Below are 18,863 nucleotides of genomic sequence, written 5' to 3'. Positions count from 1 at the left end.
CTATTTCAGAGGGCCCCCTAGTTGTATCTACAATTCAAAAGGATACTATCCCGTTGGGAAACTGGCTGCTGACCAGTGTGCTCAAGTCCAAAAATGTACAGCTACCGCCATTAGATGTACAGTTGACAAGCTATGGTGCAGCAACCCAGGAATCCTCTTTGTCTGCGGGACCCTTGCCTATCAGTGCTTGCCAGCTAACTGGAAGGGTGTTTGTACATTAGCATTCCTCACCCCCCAGATAAACATAGTGTCCAATAATCAAACCCTCCCCATGCCTTTAGTGGCTCACACGCAGTCAAAGAGAGCTATTCAATTCATACCTTTATTAATCGGACTGGGGATAACAGCTGGGATAGGAACAGGCATAGGAGGAATTGCCTCATCAGCTGCCTACTATAATCAATTATCCACAGAGCTAACAAATTACATAGAGCAAGTGGCTAGGTCCATAATGACTATGCAGGACCAACTGGACTCCTAGCATCAGTGGTCTTCCAAAACTGGAGAGGATTGGATTTACTCACTGCTGAAAAGGGAAGGCTTTGCCTTTTCTTAAATGAAGAGTGTTGTTTTTATGTGAATCAGTCAGGAATAGACAGAGATATGGCTCAGCAATTGCAGAACTGGTCGCATGTAGGAGACAGGAATTAGCAAATTCTTGGAACAGATGAAGCAACATCTGGAACTGGGCATCATGGCTCATTCCATTATCTGGCCCCATCCTCATGCTTCTATTGGCACTGGTGTTTGGTCAATGCATTCTTAACGCCATAACTCACTTTATTAGCTCCCGGATGGAGGTGATAAAGTTGCAGCTCTTCGTAACACAATAAAGGCCTTTGAGACAACAGGAACCTTATGGGCTTTCTAAAGTCTAGTGTTGATGCTTGCCCACAAGTGGAGAAAGCATCAAGAAGGGGAGAATAAAGAGGAAGATAGCCTTGAAACAGGGCCATAAAACATGGTAAGCTCCCAGAGATGTAAAGCATGAGGAATTGCCCATTAAAGCCATGCAAAAAGTTCAGGACCAGGATAAAGGGCACCATGCAGAGATAAACACCCATTCCCATCTTCCTTTGTCTCCACTTGTAAATAAATTTTCCAAAGCAGTTCTCCCCTGCTGACCTTATCTAAACAATCTAAGGTCTCTAACTCATGACTAGCCCCAATTAACCTAAACAACCTTAGGTCTCTAACTCACTGCTAGCCCCAATTAACCTGAGCACATTCTTGTAACTTGATGTCCTGCACTGCCTTTTAAATATCCTATTAATCCTTTGTTCAGATGCTCAGACACGGTACAAATCTGAGCTCCCTGGTATAAAATAAAATCTGAGTTCTCCACACCTCTGAGTGTTGCTTGGTTTCTCATCTGTGAAGATTCCCTCAACATTGTGGAGACAAAAGCCCTACCAGGAGGCAGTGTCTACATTTTCCGTTTATTCATTCATCAAACAGTTATTGAACATATTCTGAGTGAAACCCTAAGGAAACAAAAGTAAAGGAAATGGCATGGGCTGTGGGTATGAGGATGGTGAGAAGGAAACAATTTGAGCTTGGCAAGGTTAGGGAATGTACGAAAGGGTGAGAGAGAGTCTATAATGACTCAGTTCTGAAGGTTTGCTGGCTAGGTAGATGCTGTTCCTCTGAGGTGAGATTGAGGGTAAGGGAGGATGAGTGTTGGCAGTGGTTTGAGTTAGGGGTAAAGATGAGCAAGAGTATGACAAATGAGGTCAGTCAGGGCCATGTAAGCGATAATATTCTACTGGCTGTCCAGATGGAGACGTCCAGTATAAAGTAAAAAATGTGAATTTGGATATCAGAAGAGAGATCTGGGCTGGTGATCAAGTTTGACTGTCAGGAGAATATAGGTTGAGGTAAAAATCAAACATTGTGTATATAGTAGTTTATATTCTATATGGCATCTCTTCTTTAAACCTGCTGTACTCCTGAACAGGCAGAAGTAAACCGTGTAAACTTAATCCTACCCAATACACAGCATTTCAATCTTGCTGTTTGGCTTTCCATTACTAGGTAAATGTGCTTCCCCTACTCCAGCATCCCCAGCATATCTCAGTAGCCAATCATCTTACCGTCCAACCCCTCATTGCTCACCTCTTTTCACCTTGATATACACAGATCCACACTCTCCTCCTAGCCAATCATCTCATAAAATTAGATTAAAATAAGAAGAGGAATAAAACATAAAAAGCATAAAATATTTTTTAAAAGCAAAAGCATACTAAAATAATACTAAAAAGAAAAGTTTAAAAGTTTTAAATAGTTTAAAAAGAGTATTGGAGAAGCTACTTCCAGGTCTTCTAGTATTGGAATCCACTAGGTCTGTGGGGAGCAGTGGTTCATAGCTTCAGTCTACTGTAGTTCCTGTCTATTTCTACTATACAAGTTGGTGCTGCTCAGCAGTAAGCCACCCTGTAGGAAGGAGGAGACTATGGAACTCAAGTGATCTACCAGACCTGGGCTCAGACACACCTGGCAGTAAAAAACACATGGCAGAGAGGCAGCACTGAATGCTGAGTTTCAGTGTTCTCCACAGTCATGCACAGGTGACAGAGCTTGCTTCTTACCGTAGAGCACAGGGCCACTGACCACTACCCTACACAACCAAGTTCCCTGCTGTTTATATTCTCAGGGGGGGTCTGAATTCAACCCTCTCCCTCACCACTGGTGATCATCTTCTACCCAGACACCTGTGGCAGGGTGTGCCCAGTCTCCCTGACTCGTGGTTGTTCCTTGTTTTCAGGTCTTCGGATTAGCTCAGTCTCAAAGAGTAGGCTACCTCTCAAGATGGCACCTGGCTACAGCCCTCTAAGATATGGGGAATGATGCAATAGATTTCTTCTCCAATGGTAGCCTGCCATATAGGAACAGTCATTTACACACCAAAACCTACCACTGGATTTAAGGATTTCTATAACTGTGGGCTTATCCTGCATCTAGGACTGAGTCTATTGTCACCAGGACTTCCTGCACACACCAGACTTGCCTTTGTGGTTGCAACTGTGAGTCTCCCCTCTTCATCTGCAAGGAGCCAGGGTTGGGGGTCCTGGACTATTTCCTACTTTTCTCTCTGTTGCTTTTCTGTTCCCTCATGCTTTTTATCTGTCCTCTCTCTCTCTCTCTCTCTCTCTCTCTCTCTCTCTCTCTCTCTCTCTCTCTCTCTTACTCGCTCTCCTCAGAATATTGTCTCTTCTTTGTTATCTTGACTCTTCTCATTACATGGAAAAAACTTCAAATCTGCCATCTTTTCTGGAAGCATCCATTTACTTAAGTGATTCTCTTTATCACTGGCTCTAAGCAATTTGATTATAATGTGCCTTTGTGTGTTTTCTTCAAGTCTGTTGTGTTTGAGGGCTCTTTCAGCTTCTTGAACTAGTCAGTTTATAGCTCTCATCCAATTTGGGGTAAACATAGAGGTAGCTTCTTTTCTCACATCCCATAGATCACTGTGGTTTCTTGCTGGATGCCCAATGTCTTAAGCACCTCTTTTCATATATACCTGTTTTTGTTACTGTTGGTTCTGGTGTGAGGGCAAAGCTGATCTTTTATTCCATCTTGTTTGGCAAAAGAAGTTTTTCAAGATTAACACTTTCAGGAGATAAAGTACACTCTTAAACTTCATGTGTGAAATGTAGGGTGTGTGTTGGGCACAGGGAATGTGGGAAGTTCAGAATGATATTCTAAAGGTTTATGAACACTATTTAATAATCAGTGTTTGGAGTCTTTTTTATTCCTATTGCCATCTTAGCAGTTTGGGCCCTTGTTGTCTGAACTACCACAATTTTTTTCTCCTGGTTTTCATATTTTCAGTGTGTCTCCATCTAACCCGTTGTACCAGATGGCAAAGCAAAGGAAAGCTAATATCACTAGATTGGAGACTACATATGATACAGACATCAACTTAGTATCTTAAGGCTCTAAGGGTATGCATTTGCAAATATTTGCCAAGGCAGAGCTCAGTGGCCTGCCATGTTTACTTCTTGACCAAATGGTCTCTTCATTAGCCCATTACTCAGTCTGTGAAATGTTTGTCAAGTTTGAGAGGCAGAAGGCAACAAGTAGGTCTTGTACTCTTTTGATGTTTCCACTCTTCTTTTCCTGTTCTTCCTTGTTGAACTACAGGTTAAGTCCTTGAGAAAAAGTAAAAAAAAAGTGAAAAGTACTATCTCATCCCAGGCTTCTACAAATGTATTTGTCCTTTAATGTGCTACACACTAACATATTGTAATGCACAAGTTTTATAGTATGGAATTAATAAATTACTTTTAAAGTTGGTCATGTGTGTGTCCTTTCTTACATACTAAGGTTTCTTACAAGACTACCAATCTACTCAAATGTGGAGGGAAAATGGAATTAAAATAATCTTGCTTGAGATTTTTTGATGTTATTTTTGAAATTTTGAGAACTTGGTGAGCGACCTTTAAATATTAAACAAGCAAAAATGTCATGGCTTTCTTTTTATCATTTTTTCTCCTTTTCTTCTACAAAAGCAGAGAACAAGAGGGTGGAACAGGTCCTGCTGGGGGTGCAGGGGTACCATAGTAAAGGGGGATGTGGTGGGGAAAGGGGGTAGGAGGGTTAATACAGTGCAAAAAATGTGTACATATGTATGTAAGTGCAAAAATGATGCCTATTTAGATTATTCCAGTCATGGGAGTTGAGGGGCATAAAGGAGAGTGGTGGAGGGGATGAATTCAAGTATGATATATTTGATACATTGTAAGAACCTTTGTAAAAGCCACAATGTATTCCCAGCACAATAATAAGGGAAAAAAAGAAAAGGGAAGGTTTGGGAAACCTTGAGAACTGCAAGACAAAAAATAAAAATGGTAAGCCAATGACACATCTCATAATGTCATAATCTCACAATCTCATAGTGTCATATAAGAGAAAATATGCTTTGCCATTTTTTACCCAAATTGATTTTCACATGAGAGCTGTTTATTCAAGAAATTTATGCTGAGTACCCACTCTAATGTCTTCTCTGTCTGTCTATAAAAACACGCATTTTGTAAAAGCACACAATTCTAATTGATGCATGGTCTTTTTTCCTACTGAAATTCCTTCAGATTTTGAGTATATGATCTGAAATGACCCCTAAAGTATCATATGTTAAAGGCTTGGTTGCCAGTTGATGAGCTTTTAGAATGAGCTTGGATCATGCAGGCTCTAGCCTCATCAGTAGATTAGTCCATTGATGATTGATGACTTCAGAACTTTATAATATTATTTGTGTAAGGTAGGAAGTTGACCTAGTTGGAGGATGTAAGTGACTAGGGTGTGCCCTGAAAGGGTATACCTTATCCTGGGACTCTTCCTTCCTTCCTTCCTTCCAAATATAAAACACATTTTGCCATTCAAATAGTTCATATAAAAAGGTTAGAGATCTTCAAGATCCCATAAATAAGACATGCAATTAAAATTATTTCTACCTGTTTCTTCTTTTATAATGTGGCTATTATAAAGTTTAAGATTAAATTTTTTGGACATTTTTTAGCAGTACTGGGATTTGAACTCAGGGTCTCACGCTTGGTAGGCAGGCACCCTACCACTTAAACCACTATACCAGCCTTAAAATTCCTTTGGGTGTTGTTGGAGCAGACCTTCTTTGTTCAACATATTTTAGACATGGTTTTTCTCAAAGAATAAGAAAACAACGTCTCAACATTATTTATAATTATCAGAACATTTATGGAAATAACAGACAGTAAGTTAGTACATACGTTACTTCTAAGTTTGCCTCATCAGCACAAAAGGAGAGAGGATGCTGGATGACTAGTAAGGCCCCGTCTGGTCTTAATTCTGTATAATCTTAGTATTTAAATATTGTCATAAGTTGTAAAACTCCAAGAAGTGGACAATTTAGTATGGGTGAATGAATTAATTAAGAAAGCAAGGAATTAACAGATTTAATGGGCAATACAAATTTTTTATAGGCATATGCAAGCATTTTTTTAATTAGAATCTTCTAATCACCTAGGAAATAGAATCAGAATTGATAAGTGGACATACATCAAATTAAAAAGTTTCTTTACATCAAAGGAAGCAATTATTTGAATGAAGATGTGACCAGAGAATGAGAGAAAGTTGCTGCCAGCTATTCATCAGCTAAAAGATTATTATTTTTTTTTTGATTCCTTCTTAAATTCTTTTTTTTTATTATTATTCATATGTGCATACAAGGCTTGGTTCATTTCTCCCCCCTGCCCCCACCCCCTCCCTTACCACCCACTCCACCCCCTCCCGCTCCCCCCCTCAATACCCAGCAGAAACTATTTTGCCCTTATCTCTAATTTTGTTGTAGAGAGAGTATAAGCAATAATAGGAAGGAACAAGGGGTTTTGCTGGTTGAGATAAGGATAGCTATACAGGGCATTGACTCACATTGATTTCCTGTGCGTGGGTGTTACCTTCTAGGTTAATTCTTTTTGATTAGGAATTAACAGATTTAATGGGCAATACAAATTTTTTAAAGTCCAACTTCACTAATAAAAATGAAATAAGTATTTCTTGCATATAAAATATAAAAAATTTTTAAAATTAATAATATCTAACATTGGTGAAAGGATAAAGTGCAATTGCCAGTATTTATAAAGAGCTTTTAAGAAATAGCCTTAACTTTAAAAAAATTATTGTTGTGCTGGGTGTGGGTACATTGTAGCATTTACACAGGTTCTTACAATATATCATACTTGAATTCCACCCACCTCCAGTGCTCTCCCCCATCCTCTCTCCACTGATACCTGGAAGAGTTTCAACAAGCATCATTTTTGCATTTATATGCATGTGTATACAGTTTGCACCATATTCCTCCTCCTACCCATTTCCCTGCCATCTGCTCCCCACCAGTGCAAGTTGTCCCCCTTCCCCGGGCATAACCTGTTCTGCCTTCCTGTTCTCCAATTTTGTAGAAGAAAAGTCATAAAAGATAAAATGAGAAACATGACGTTTTTGCTAGTTTTAGATAAAGATAGCTACACAAGGAGTTTTCTTGTGTTGTTTCCATGTATATATGTATTACAGCTCTAATTGGTTCACCTCTTCCAGTCCTCTTCACTCCACCCTAGTCTACTTCCCATGGTGGCTCTGGCCAGTTTAAAATTTCTATATTCATTTCAGTACAGTGAGCACATCAATCTCATTCAAGTTTTTGGTTTCCTTCCCTTGCTCTATCCTTCCCTTGCACAGCCTCCCCTTAGCATGACCCATGTTCCATTATATTGTTGCAATTGTTTTAGATCTATAATTTGCATATGAGGTAGAACATGAGGCTTTTGGCCTTCTGAGCCTGGAAAACTGAACTTAATATTATATTCTCCAATTCCATCTGTTTACCTGCAAATGACAACATTTCAATCTTCTTTGTGGCTGAATAAAATTCCGTTGTGTATAAATACCACATTTTCTTAATCCATTCATCAGTAGTGGGGCATCTTGGCTGTTTTCAATGCTTAGCTATTGTGAATAGTGCTGCAATAAACATGGATGTGCAGGTGCCTATGTTGTAACCTGAGTCACATTCATTCGGGTATATCCTTAGGAGTGGTATTGCTGGATCCTATGGCAGATCTATATCTAGTTTTTAAAGGAGATTCCATACTGTTTTCCATAGTGGTTGTACTCTCTTACATTCCTTTTCCCCCACATTCTTGCCAGCATTTGTTGGTGGTGGTGCTCTTGATGGTAGCTATTCTAACAGGAGTGAGATGGAATCTTAGTGTGGTTTTGATTTGCATTTCCTTCATGTTCAGGGATGGTGAGAATTTTTCATGTGTTTTTTAGCCATTTGGACTTCTTCCTTTGAAAAAGTTCTGTTCAGTTTAGTTGGCCATTTCTTTATTGGGTCATCAGACATGATTTCTGGGAAGTTTAGTTTTTTTGAGCTCCCTATATATTCTGGTTATTAGTCCCTTGTCTGATGTATAGCTAGCAAAGATTTCCTCCCATTTTGTGGGTGGCTTCTTAATTTAGAGACCATTTCTTTTGTTGTACAGAAGATTTTTAATCATATGTGTTCCAGAGACTTGAGCCAAACAAAAAATAAATAAAAAAAAGAAGAAAGAGAAAAAAAATTTAAAAAGAAGCTTTTTAATTTCTTGTAGTCCCATTTGTTGATCTTTCTCTTAGTTGCTTAGCCACTTGTTTCTACTGAGGAAGTCCTTGCCTATGCCAATTGCTTCCAGTGTATTCCCTGCTCTTTCCTCTTCTAGCTTCAAGGTTTCAGGTCTGATCCTTTGTGTTGATATTAGTACAGGGTGACAAACATGGATGTAGTTTCAGTTTTCTGCAGGCAGATATCCACTTTTCCCCACAACATTTGTTGAAGAGGCTGTTTTTCCTCCATCGTATGTTTTTGGCACCTTTGACAAAAATTAGGTGTGCATTCAGGTCCTCTATTCTGTTCCACTGGTCTTCATATCTGTTTTTGTGCCAGTACCATGCTGTTTTTATTGCTATGGTTCTGTAGTATAGTTTGAAGGTGGGTATTGTGATACCTCCAGCATTGCTCTTTTTACTCAGTATTGCCTTGGCTATTCTCGGTCTTTTGTGTTTTTAAATGAACTTTACAGTTGATTTTTCAGTTTCTATGATGTATGTCATTGGATTTTTATGGGAATTGCATTGAACATGTAGATTTCTTTTGGTAAGATAGCCATTTTTACTATGTTGATTCTGCCAATCCATGAGCAGAGGAGATCTTTCCATCTTCTGAAATCTTCTTTGATTTCTTTCTTCAATGGTTTGCAGTTTTCCTTGTAGAGGTCATTTACATACTTTATTAAGTTTATTCCTAGATATTTGATTTTTGAGGCTATTGTAAATGGAATTGTTTTCCTATATTCTTTCTCATTGTGTTCATTGTTGGTGCGTAGAAAGGCTACTAATTTTTATAAATTGATTTTGTATCCTGCTACTTTCCTGAAGCTGTTTATGGTGTCTAGGAGTTTTTGTATGAGTTTTTTTTTGGGGGGGGTGTTTTAGGTATAAGGTCATGTTGTCTGAAAATAGGGACAGTCTGACTTCTTCTTTACCTATTTGTATTCCTTTTATTTCTTCTTCCTGTTTTATTGCTGTGGGTGGGAATTCCAAGACTATGTTAAATAAAAGTGGAGTGAGTGGGCACCCTTGTCTCCTTCCTGATGTTAGTCTTTAAAATGTGTTTCAGTTTTTCCCCATTAAGTATGATGCTGTCTACAGGTTTGTCATAGATAGTCTTTATTATGTTGAGGTACATTCCTTCTATTCCTAGTTTCATCAGAGCTTTTATCAGGAAATGGTGTTGAATTTTATTGAAGGCTTTTTCTACATCTATCAAGATGATCAGGTAGTTTTTGTCTTTGCTTCTGTTAATATGCTGTATTACATTACTGATTTGCATATGTTGAACCATCCCTGTATCCAGGGATAAAGCTGACTTAGTCATGGTGGATGATTTTTCTGATATGTTGTTGGATTAGGTTTGCCATTGTTTTATTGAGGATTTCTATATAATTCTTAAGGAGATTGGCCTGTAGTTCCAGTTTGGGGATGAGTTTAATACTGGCTTTATAGAATGTGGTAGGCAGTGTTTCTTCCCTTTCTATTTCATGGAAAAGTTTAAGAAGTATTGGTACCATGCTGTTTTTATTGTTATTGCTTTGTAATATAGTTTGAAGTCAGGTATTGTGATACCTCCTGCATTGTTCTTTTGACTGAGTATTGCCTTGGCTATTCGTGGCCTCTTGTATTTCCATATAAATTTAACGGTAGATTTTTCAATCTCTTTAATGAATGTCATTGGAATTTTGATGAGAATTGCATTAAACATGTTATCATTCGCTGGTAAATGGATGGAATTGAAGAACATCATTCTGAGTGAGGTTAGCCTGGCCCAAAAGACCAAAAATCGTATGTTCTCCCTCATATGTGGACATTAGATCAAGGGCAAACACAACAATGGGATTGGACTTTGAGAACATGATAAAAGTGAGAGCACACAAGGGAGGGGTGAGGATAGGTAAGACACCTAAAAAATTAGCTAGCATTTGTTGCCCTTAACGCAGAGAAACTAAAGCAGATATCTTAAAAGCAACTGAGGCCAATAGGAGAAGGGGACCAGGAACTAGAGAAAAGGTGAGATCAAAAAGAATTAACCTAGAAGGTAACACACACGCACAGGAAATTAATGTGAGTCAACTCCCTGTATAGCTATCCTTATCTCAACCAGTAAAAACCCTTGCTCCTTCCTATTATTGCTTATACTCTCTCTACAACAAAATTAGAAATAAGGGCAAAATAGTTTCTGCTGGGTATTGAGGGGGTGGGGAGGAGAGGGAGGGGGCGGAATGGGTGGTAAAGGAGGGGGTGGGGGCAGGGGAGAGAAATGACCCAAGCCTTGTATGCACATATAAATAATAAAAGAAAAAAAAAGAAGTTGGTATTAGTTCTTCTTTAAGAGTCTGGTAGAATTCAGTGGAGAATCCATCAGGGCCTGGACTTTTCTTGTTTTGGAGACTCTTTTTTGCTTCTTCAATTTCATTGCATGTTATAGATCTTTATAGGTGATCAGTATCCTCTTGGTTTAGTTTTGGGTTGTGGTATATATCTAGAAATTTGTCTATTTCCTCTAGACTTTCCAATTTATTTGAATATAGGTTCTCAAAGTAGTCCCTGATGATTCCCTGGATTTCCTTGGTGTTTGTTGTTATGCTCCTTTTTCATTTCTAACTGTATTAATTTGGGTTCTCTTCCCTCCTCATTTTAGTCAGATTTGCCAGGGGTTTGTCAAATTAACAGCATTTTGTTTCATTGATTGTATGGTTTTTTTTGGTCTCTATTTCATTTATTTTGGCCCTTATTTTTATTATTTCCCTCCTGCTTGTTATTTCTCTCCTGCTTGTTTTGGGTTTAGCTTGTTTTTGTTTTTCTAGGAGTTTGACATGTAGCATTAGGTTGGTTTATTTGAGATCTGTGTTTGTAATATACACATTCATGAATATAAACTTTCCTCTTAGAACTGCCTTTGCTATGTCCCATAGGTTCTGATAGGTTATGTTTTCATTTTCATTAAGTTCCAGGAACTATTTTTTCTCATTTATTCATATGTGCATACATCATTTGGGCCATTTCTCCCCTCTACCTGCCCACCCCCATCCTCTCCCCCCACCCCACCTCCTTTAACTTTCAGGCAGAACCTGTTCTGCCCTTACCTCTAATTTTTTTAATATTTATTTTATTCATATGTGCATACAATGTTTGGGTCATTTCTCTCCCCTTCCCCCCACCTCATCACTTACCCCCCCACCCCCTCCTTCTCCCCCATTACCCCCTCGCTACCTGGCAGAAACTATTTTGCCCTTATCTCTAATTTTGTTGAAGAGAGAGTATAAGCAATAATAGGAAGGACCAAGGGTTTTTGCTAGTTGAGATAAGGATAGCTATACAGGGAGTTGACTCGCATTTCTTTCCTGTACATGTGTGTTACCTTCTAAGTTAATTCTTCTTGAACTAAGCTTTCTCTAGTTCCTGGTCCCTTTCTCCTATTGGTCTCAGTTGCTTTAAAGTATCTGTTTTAGTTTCTCTGCGTTGAGGGCAACAAACGCTATCTAGTTTTTTAGGTGTTTTACCTATCCTCATACCTCCCTTGTGTGCTCTCACTTTACCATGTGATCAAAGTCCAATCCCCTTGTTGTGTTTGCCCTTGATCTAATGTCTGCATATGAGGGAGAACATAGGATTTTTGGTCTTTGGGGCCAGGCTAACCTCACTCAGAATGATGTTCTCCAGTTCCATCCATTTACCTGCAAATGATAACATTTTGTTCTTCTTCATGGCTGCATAAAATTCCATTGTGTATAAATACCACATTTTCTTAATCCATTCATCAGTAGTGGGGCATCTTGGCTGTTTCTATAACTTGGCTATTGTGAATAGTGCTGCAATAAACATGGGTGTGCAGGTGCCTCTGGAGTAACCTGTGTCACATTCTTTTGGGTATATCCCCAAGAGTGGTATTGCTGGATCATATGGTAGATCAATATTTAGCTTTTTAAGTAGCCTCCAAATTTTTTTCCAGAGTGGTTGTACTAGTTTACATTCCCACCAGCAGTGCAAGAGGGTTCCTTTCTCCCCACATCCTTGCCAACACCTGTTGTTAGTGGTGTTGCTAATGATGGCTATTCTAACAGGGGTAAGGTGGAATCTTAGTGTGTTTTAATTTGCATTTCCTTTATTGGTATTAGTTCTTCTTTAAAGGTCTGGTAGAATTCACACTAAGGCACAAAGAGATTTGTGCAGGTGGGCTAGCCTTAACTTTTTTTCCAAGCAATTCTACTTCTAGAAATTTAGCCTAAGGGAATAACCAGAAATACACAAAGCTTAGTATAGAGGATGTTTGTTCTAGCCAAGCATGAACCAAAGTCAAGGCCAAGGCAAGTAGGTGACTGCTACTGACAGGATAGTCTATGAAAATATATAAATCATTTCTTTGGTAACAGAAATAAGGGGACATATTGAAAGTGCCATGATTCCTGCTTGAGCAGAAAAGATAACTGTTACCATAACATATTTAAATGTAGATGTGTCTCCATTTTATAGTAATAGGGTGGTGATTCAGAAGAAATGTAGATTGCATACGCGAGCAAATGCGCACACACCAACATACACATCAACCTGTAGATCATTTTTTTTCTTTTTCTTTTTTTTTTTTTGGTGGTACTGGGGTTTGAACTGAAGGCCTCATGCTTGTTAGGCATTCACTCTACCACTGGGGCCACTCCATTAGTCCTGTTTTGTGTTGAGTATTATAGGCTGAACTATTTCCCCGGGCTGGACTTGAACTACAATTTTACTGATGTCTGCCTCCTGAGTAACTAAGCATGAGTCACCTTGCACCCAGCTAGATAGACTTTTTTAATGAATGAAATACACTGTGACTGATTCAATTATTGGTCCAAGGTCTTACACACACACACATACACACACACACACACACACACACACCCCTCTTTTTTTGTCAAGGCCACATCATGGGCAAATTGTACTTTTCTATTTATTATCTTCAAGCTCAGTGATATGACTTGCTTTGGACAGTTGTGACTCAGTAAGGGGCTTAAAATGTGACAGAACAAAGATCTTCACCAAATGTGGCCCCTAGACTTTCAATGAGAACCATAAGAACAATTGAGAAGGATATGAAAGAGGATATGAAAGACGAAATCAATAAAGATACAGAAACCCTGAAAAATAATCAACCTGAAATGAACAACAATGCAATATCCCAAATAAATATCACAATCAGAAGCCTGGGAACAGAGAGGAGCAAATTGAAAATAGAGTATCAAGAATGAAAGACAAAGTAGAGGAATTAGGCCAAACACTAAAAGATCATGAAATAATGCTAAGAAAACATGAATGGGACATGTAAGCTATCTGGGATCCCATGAGAAGATCAAACCTATGAATCATGGGTGTAGAAGAAGAAGAAGAGATACAAACGAAAGGCATCTACAACTATTAAATAGAATAATAGCAGAAAACTTCCCTAACCTCAAGGAAGAGAGAGTCACCCAGGTACAGGAAGCTTACAGAACATCAAACCACCAGGACCACAAAACAGACACCCCAGACAGATCATAATCAAAATATTCAGCACAGAGAACAAAGAAAGAATTCCGAAAGCTACAAAAGTGACAAGACAAGTCATGTATAAAGACAAACCCATTAGAATAGCAGCAGATTTCTCAACTCAAACTTTAAATGCAAGAAGGTCATGGAAAGACATAATTCAGGCCCTGAAAGAAAGCAATTGTCAACCTAGACTAGTCTGCCCAGCAACAATATCCTTCCTATTTGAAGGAGAAATTAAAACTTTCCACAACAAGGAAAAATTAAATGAATTTGTGACAATCAAGCCAACACTACAGAAGATACTTAAAGGACTTTTTCATATAGAAGAAGAAACTAGAGTGAGACAGGAAGACTCAAGAAATAATAAACCCTCTTGAATAAGCAGACCAGTAATCAAGGAATAGGCAAAACTAAATAATAGGGGAATAAGAATGACTAGAAACAACAGGCACCTCTCAATATTAACACTGAATGTAAATGGCCTCAATGCCAAAAGACATAGAATAGCAAATTGGGTCAAAAAACAAGGCCCAATCATATGTTGCTGACAAGAGACTCAACTCACAGAAAAGAAATAAACACTGGCTTAGAGTTAAAAGGTGGAAAAAAGTTTTCCAAGCAAATTGACCCCATAAACATGCAGGATTGGCATCTAAGTAAAACAATGAACAAATAAGACTGCATCAAATTAAAGAGCTCCTGCACAACAAAGGAAACAGTCACCAGACTCAAGAGACAGCCCACAGAATGGGAGCAAATCTTTGCCAGCTACTCATCTGATAAGGGACTAATAACCAGAATCTACAGGGAGCTCAAAAAACTCAGCCCCCAAAGACTCAACACCCTGATGAAGAAGTGGGCAAATGAATTAAATAGCAAGTTCTCAAAGGAAGAGGTACAAATGGCCAATAAATGCATGAAGAAGTGTTCAACTTCTCTGATTATAAAAAAGATGCAAATCAAAACAACACTTAGATTTCATCTCACCCAGTTAGAATGGCCATAATCAAGGGTAATAACAACAAATGCTGGCAAAGATATGGGGAAACAGGAACTCTTATATACTGCTTGTGAAAATGCAAGTTAGTACAACCACTATGGAAAGCAGTATGGAGATTCCTCAAAAAACTGGAGATAGAACTGCCATATGATCCAGTGATACTGCTCCTGGGCATCTACCCAAAAGAATGCAAGACAGGACACAGTAGAGTCACCTGCACACTGATGTTCTTTACAGCACTATTCACAATAGCCAAGCTCTGAAAACAACCCAGGTGCCCTACAATAGATGAATAAATCATGAACTTGTGGTACATACACACAATGGAGTATTACTCAGTCACAAGGAATGATGACATGTGGTTTGAAGGTAAATGGATGCAATTGGAGAACATCATACTAAGTGAAGTTAGTATCACAGGATCAGGAACACAAAAGACACATTTTCTCACATACGTGGGAGATAGATCCAACAATTAACATATACACAAAAACAAGCATGATCATACACAAACTCAGATGTAGAACATGTTTGTAACAGTGGAACTACTCTGGAACTCGGGGAAAGAGGGAAAGGAAAAGAGAATGATAGAGCATCAGTAATATTGTATACCATCAGATGCAAAGGTAGAGGCTATAAGCATGTATTTTGAAAACTGTTGAAGAACTGGGGGTTGGAGGTAAAGGTGTAAGGGAGAGTTTTCAAAGGAATTGATCATACCAAAGTAAAGCACACCCACAGTGGGCATGCATTGAGACACTCCTTTGAATGTCAACTTGAATATTAATAGTGAAAATCAGGACTGTAAGATAAGCACACTATGTGCTGGGAGGGGTACTAGTGGAGGAGGAGAGTGAAGTAAAGAGATTAAGGTGATGGTATATGACTGACAGACTTCATGAAACAGAATTTAAAAAACCTCCTGCAATTGCTTTAAGTGGGGTGTGGAGGGGGTTGATGGGGAGAGACAATGGGGGCAATATAAATAATGTACAATATAAGTCTAACTGGAATCATCACTATGAATCCCCCTTTTATAATGAATATATCTTAATAAAAATTTATAATAAAAATATTCAGTCAGCATTTTTATCTTCACCACAAGACTTCAAGTAAAACTATAAGGATGATATATTATAACGTATGTATATCTATGTATATATGTAGTGATATCAATTTTCAGTTCAAGTTAACTGGTTTGCCCATCTAATAACACGCTTGCTAGCTAAAGCCAAATAACAATGGAAAGTCTCCATCAAACTGTCATAATTGGAGCCCTTCAAGTGCTTTTACCTGTTGACTCAAAAAATTCCACATTTGAGAATGTATAGAAAAATTTCTTTCCTGGACCTACATTGCATATGACACTGTGTGACTCTTCCCTCCTTTGCTAAACCTGCTAGTTCCTTAGCTTCAGTATCAGTCAAGAATAGAATACATAATAGCAGAGTGACAAATGAATCTTGAAATGTCAGCATCTTACCATAAAAAGGTCTATTTTTCATGACCTTATATGTTCAGTGGTTATCAGGGATAGAAGGGCATTAGGAATTTGTTCCACATTGTCACTCCAGAACTCAGGTTGACAGATGCTCCACCATCTGGGACTCCCTTGCTCACTGAGGCAGGGAAGAGAGGCCAGAAGTCTCAGGAACTTTTTTCTGATTAAAACAAACCAGTCACTTTCTTTCCCATTTCATTGGTTGGAACTAATTTTATGACCCTATTTAGCTGCAAGGTGTCTGAGAAATGGAGATATCCTTGTACCTAAAAAGACATAGCATGAAGCTCGATTTGATGAGCATAGTACTGTCTGCTGCCTTTTAAAACACTAACCTGTCCTGGATTTCTATTTCTCAGGCTGTCTTTTTCTTCATCTCAACAGACTTCTCAATTCATCCCTTAAACATTAGTTACCATATCCAGAGTCCACTAATTTTTTCTCTCTACAACTGTCTTCAAGAAACTCCATCTACTCCTGCAGTTCTAGCTACTAACTATACAATGCCAACTTCCAGATCTGTTATCCTAAGCCCCGATGAACCTACAAAATGTTAAACACAAATCCAACTGATTGATTCATGGCTATTTCAATCTCAGTGTGAAAAAAACATAAAACATCATTTTCCATTAAACTACCATCACTTCTTTATTTCTTCCAGTTAGTGGCAACATGATATTTCAAAATTTAGATTCCTCCTCCCAGCTTTTATTATTTCCAACTGTTAACTTTTGTTGTTGACATAAGGCTATGGGTGACAATTCATTTGGTCAAACATCAGTCAAGATGCTGTTGTGAAGGTATTTTTTACATGTGATTAACTTTTAAATCACTAGATTTTAAGTAAAGCAGATTACTCTCTGTAGTATGGCTGATCTCATCCAGTCAGAAGATCAAATAATGACGTTTCTGGAAGAAGGAATTCAACTGCACAACTGCAACATAGAAACCCTGCCTGAGTTTACAATCTCTATGATCTGCACTGCAGATTTCAGACTTGAAACTGTAACATTAACACATTAACATTTACCTTAGTTCCCAGTCTGGTGGCTTGTGTTATGAATTTCAGACTTGAAATTCTTATTCAGGAGTCTGCCATTTCAATCCTGATTAATTGAGCTTGCAACTCTGATATTGACTAGTGTATCTTGAAATTATTTTTGCTTCCTGCTATATGTGTTTTCTTTGCCTCCTTACTTTCTCTTAAACTATCTTTATGCTTCTCACAGCTCGAGCAATTCTTTCCAATTTGTCTGCTATGGTCAAGGAATGAATCAGATAACCACAAATTTTAGAAGCATAACAATAAAAATCAAGAGTTTCTTGTGGATGACCTGTATGATTGTCCTGTGAGTAAAGTACATTTGTTTTGATACAGGGACATTGCCTGCTGAAAAGGCTCTGCCTAATTATGCCCTCTACTGTAAGGTTCCAGTTAGACTCTTGAGGTAAATGGGTATTACTCTACTTACTCTTGATGATAGACACCACTAAATTTTTAAAGGTGATTTTTAACCCGACAGCTGAGGTAAATTAAGTCAGTCACTAACACTAACCTATCAACTTTTATTTTTACCACTCCTCTACACATTTTGATCTGTCCATCTTTCCCAACTCCCACTCAAACTCCAATCTCTACCACTGCCAGGGATCTTATAAATGATATAAATCCAATGTATATTTTTCAAAAATGTGTTTACTTTTTACAAAACTATCACCCATATTCCTATCACCCAAAGATCAGTTAAGCATTATAAGCACTTCAACAGAATTATTGTTAATAATTTGATACATTTTCTTTTAGAAATGTATACATTTCTGAAAATGATATATATTATAGAATTACAGTAAAGTGCCATGAAGCTGATTTGTGCATTGTAAAAATAATACTTTGTAATACCATATATTAAATATTTTCTAATATCTTGAATTGTGTATTTTATATGCAACTTTATGAGATTAATCATTTCTCTGTCATAATAAAAAATTTTACACAAATGAGAGTCTGTTTCATTGATAAATCTGTCTGGCACTAATATATTGTTTTCATAATTATATACTTAAATTATATTTTAAGATATAATAGGAAACATTCCTTCTCAGTACTCTTTTTCAATATTTCTCAGCTGTTTGCTATACTTGTTCTTTCAGATGGCTTTTAAGGGGCTGGTAATGTAGCTCAAGTGGTAGAGCACCTGCTCAGCAAGTGTGAGGCTCTGAATTCAAGCCTTAGTATCATCAAAAAAAATCAGATGGCTTTTAAAATTACTTTGTCAAACTTTAATTAAAAATCTTGTTGTGAGAGATTCCAAGATGGCAGCTAGAGGGAGGAAGCAGAAAGCATGCTTCCTAAAGTAAAATCTTAGAGAGATGCTGGAAATACACCTTACAGGAAAAACCACTGAGAAGAGGCAAAACTTTGACTCCTCCACACCTCCAGCCCATGCATAGCATCCCCACATCACGTTAAATGGAGAAACCAGGACCGCTTCCACACTGCCAGATGCCAGTGCCCAGACCACTTGGGAAGATGCAGACCACAAGGTGAGCTAAGCGGAATGCGGTACTCCCACAGACAACCCTGGGCCAGATCAGCATAGCCCCCTGGACAGACTGACCCCCACCCAGGGAAAAAAGAAAAAAAACCGAATAATAAGCAATAACAACAAAAAAGACACGTGGCAAAGAGGGTGGGCACCCTGAGCACCAAAGGGGGGGAGAATCCCTCACAGA

Source organism: Castor canadensis, chromosome X (genome assembly GCF_047511655.1).
Source record: "Castor canadensis chromosome X, mCasCan1.hap1v2, whole genome shotgun sequence".
Lineage (NCBI taxonomy): Eukaryota > Metazoa > Chordata > Mammalia > Rodentia > Castoridae > Castor > Castor canadensis.
Note: the sequence above shows the minus strand (reverse complement) of the source record.